We start from the raw sequence: 4,382 nt of genomic DNA on the forward strand, positions 1-4,382 counted from the left end.
AGTCCAAATTCTGCAGGGCAGGAAGGCAGGCTGGAGACCCAGGGAGCAGTTCATCTTGTACTTTGCATCCAAAGGCGGTCTGGAAGCAAAATTCCTTCTACCTCCAGGACCGTAATATTTTTCTCTTAAGACCTTCGACTGATTGGATGGAGCCCACTCACATTATGGCGAGTCATCTGCTTTTCTCAAAGTCTACTGATTTAAATGTTAATCTCATCTAAAAAAATACCTTCACAGCAACTTCTGAACTGATGTTTGACCAAATATCTGGATACCAAGCTTAGCAAAGTGGAAACATAAAATTAACCATTAATTAATTATTATCTCTAATAATCCTATTCTGGAAGCCTAGTTTGTTTTACACAGATATAATATACTAGCTTTTTTGGGTGTTTGTATGATATAGCTTTTTCCATTTTTCTGCTTTCAACCTCTTTGTGCACTGTATCTGACAATTGGAAAAAATCCTCAGATATCCACACTCCCAACTGTTCATTGTTTTCCTATTTCACTGAGAAAATAGAAGCAACAAGAAGAGAATTTTCACAAGCTTCTAAACTTAGCTCTTACTAGCATCTACGCTCAAATACTCTACTTCTTCTCCTATTAGATTGTATTTCCATGAGAGCAGAGATTTTGCTTATCCTCAACACATAGAATCATACCTGGCAAACAGTTGGCATATAAAAATTGTTGAATTACAAATGAATAATAGAAAATACCACTATCAATTCCAGAACAAAAAATTACCATTAATTCCTTCAATAAAAATTTGTTACATGCCTATTTCTTGGCAGGTCGTATTTTAGAAAATGTAGTAGAGAATAGAACAGATAAAAATTCCTATAGTAAGGAGCTTATATTTTGCTTGAGAACTAAGTTCAAACTATTTACTACCATAGGGTCTTTATATGCATCATCTCTTTTGTTTTAAAATTTTTCCAGCTTTATTAATGTACAATTGACAAATAAAAATTGTCTATATTTAAAGTATACAACATGTTTTGATATATGTATAGATTGTTAAATGATTACAACAACAGAACTAATTAACATATTCATCACTTCACATTGTTACTATTTGTGTGTGTGTGTGGTAAGAACACTTAAGATCTACTCTCTTAGCAAACTTCAAGTGTACAATACAGTATTACTAACTATAGTTACCATGCTGCATGTTAGATCTTCAGAATGTATTCTGCATAATGAAAACTTTGCATGCTTTGAAAACATCTCCCTGTTTTGCCCACCCCCAAGCCACCTTGCATCTACCATTCTACTCTCTGTTTCTATAAGTTCAACTTTTTTAGATTCCTCATGTAAGTGATTTCATGCAGTATTTGTCTTTCTATGTTTGGCTTATTTCACTTACCATAATGTTCTTCCGGTTCATCCATGTTGTTGCAAATGGCAGGATTTCATCTGTCGATGGACATGAAGGTTGTTTCCATGTCTTGGTTATTGTGAATGATGCTGCAATGAACATGGGAGTTCAAATATCTCTTGGAGATACTGATTTCACTTCTTTCAGATATATATATATATATCCATCTAGAGGTGGGATTCCTAGATCATATGGTAGTTATATTTTTAATTTTTTGAAGGATCTCCATATTGTTTTTCATAGTGGCTGTACCAATTTACCTTCCCACCAACAGTGACCAAGGGTTTCGTTTTCTCCAAATCCTCACCAACACTTGTTATCTCTTGCCTTTTTGATGACAACCATTCTAATAGGAGTGAGGTAATATCTCATTGTGGTTTTGATTTGCATTTCCCTGGTGCTTAATGATCTTGAGCACTATTTTATATAACTATTTATCATTTGTACGTCTTCTTTAGAGAAATGTCTATTCAGGTTCTTACCGATTATTCAGTTGGGTTATTTGTTTCCTTGCTATTGAGTTGTTTGATGTCTTTATATATTTTGGATGTTAGCTCCTTATCAGATGTGTGGTTTGCAAATATTTTCTACAATTTTGTAAGTTGTCTCTTCACTCAGTAGGTCATTTCCTTTGCTATGCAGATGCTTTTTAGTTTGATGCAATCCCACTTATTTACTTTTGCTTTTGTTGCCTGTGCCTTTTTGTCATATCCAAAAATTATTGCTCAAACCAATGTCAAGATTTTTCCTTGTGTTTTCTTCTGTTAGTTTCACAATTTCAGGTATGACTTTTAAGTCTTTAATCCATTTTGAGTTGATTTTAGTACAAGGTGTGAGATAAGGTTTGACTTTCATTCTTACGTATGTGGATATCTAGCTTTCTCAACACTGTTTATTGATGAGACTATCTTTTCTCCATTGGAAATGGGAGCTATCCTTTCCCCATTGTATCAAAGATCAGTTGACCATACATATATGGGTTTATTTCTGCACTCTCTTCTGTTCCATTGGCCTGTAAGTCTTTTTATGCCAGTATCATGCTGTTTTGATTACAAAAGCTTTGTATTATATTTTGAAATCAGGAAGTGAAATGCCTCCCACTTTGTTCTACTTGCTCAAGATTACTTTGGCTATTTGGGGTCCTTTGCGATTCCATATGAATTTTAGGATTGTAAAAAATGTCATTGGGATTTTGATACGCATTGCACCGAATCTGTAGATTTTGTTGGGTAGTAGGGACATTTTAACAATATTAATTTTTCCAATCCAAGAACATGGGATACCTTTCCATTTGTTTGTGTCTTCTTTAATTTCTTTCATTAATGTTTTATACTTTTCAGTACACAGATCTTTCACATCCTGAGTTAAATTTATCCTAAGTATTTCAGTGTTTTTGGTGCTAGTTTAAACGAGATTGTTTAATTAATTTCTTTTTCTGATAGTTCATTATCAGTGTATAGCATTGGTGGTATAGTGGTGAGCATAGCTGCCTTCCATTATCAGTGTATAGAAACACAACAGATTTCTGTATGTTGATTTGCATCCTGCAAATTTATGGAATTCATTCATTAGTTCAAACAGATTTTTCATAGCGTCTTTGGGGTTTTCTATATATAAGATTATGTCATCTGCAAATAGAGCCAAGTTTATTCTTCCTTTCTTATTTGGATGCTTTTTAACTTCTTTTTCTTGACTAATTTCTCTGGCTAGGACTTGCAGTACTATGTTGAATAGAAGTGGTGAGAGTGAGCATCATTATCTAGTTCCTAATCTTAGATGAAGAACATCAGCTTCTAATCATTTAACATGATGTAATGTGTGGGCTTGTCATATATGGACTTTATTATGTTGAAGTGCATTCCCTCTATACCTAATTTGTTGAAAGTCTCTGTCATGAAAGATTTTTTTTGTCAATTGTTTTTCTGCATGATCGTATGATTTTTATCCTTCATTCTGTTAATGTAGTATATCACATACATTTACTAATTTGTATATTTTGAACCATCCTTGCATCCCAGGGATAAATCCCACTTGAGCATGGTGTACAATCCCTTTAATATGCTTTGGATTTTAGTTTAAACATAATTTTGTTGAAGATTTTTGCATCTAAATACATCAGAGTTCTTGGTCTGTAATTTTCTTTTCTTGTGGTGTCTTTATTTGGTTTTGGTGTCAGGATAATGCTGTTCTATTAAAATGAGTTTGGAAGTGTTCTCTCTTCAATTTTTGGAAAAAGTTTGAAAAGAACTGGTGGGTAACTCTTCTTTAAATATTCAGTGGAATTTACCAGTGAAGACATCTGGTTTGGGGTTTTTCTTTTCTGGAGGTTTTTGATAACTGAATCAATCTCCCAAATTGTTATTGTTCTGCTCAAATTAAATTATTGATTTCTTCATGATTCAGCCTTGGTATGTTGTGTATTTCTAGGAATTTGCCTGTTTCTTCTAGGTTATCCCATTTGTTGGCATGTAATTGTTCATAGTAGTCTCTTGTGATGCTATGAATTCCCATAAGTCCTTCAGGCTTTCTTCACTCTTTTTTCTTCTTTTTTCTTTTGATCCTCTGACTAGTGACTTTTCTTCACATTCCCTGATTCTTTCTTCTGCTTGATCAAGTCTGATTTTAACCCTTCTAATGAATTTTTCGGTTCAGCATTGTGTTCTTCAGCTTCAGTATTCCTGTTTGGTTCCTTTATCTGTCTTCTATGTCTTTGTTGAACTTCCCACTTTGTTCATGTATTGTTTTCCTGATTTCATTTAGTTGTCTCTCTGTGTTCTTTTGTAACTCATTGATCTTCTTGAAGATGATCGTTTTGAATTCTTTGTAATGTAATTCACAGGTTTCCGTTTCAATTGGTTACTGGAGATATATTTCCTGACTTTGATTGTATCATGTTTTCTCGATTTTTTATGCACCTTGTAGATTTGCTTTGTTGTCTGAGCATTTGAAGAAGCAGGTACCTCTCCCAGTATTTATGGTCTGGTTTTGACCAGAGGAG

The sequence above is a fragment of the Balaenoptera ricei genome, chromosome 2 (genome assembly GCF_028023285.1).
Source record: "Balaenoptera ricei isolate mBalRic1 chromosome 2, mBalRic1.hap2, whole genome shotgun sequence".
Lineage (NCBI taxonomy): Eukaryota > Metazoa > Chordata > Mammalia > Artiodactyla > Balaenopteridae > Balaenoptera > Balaenoptera ricei.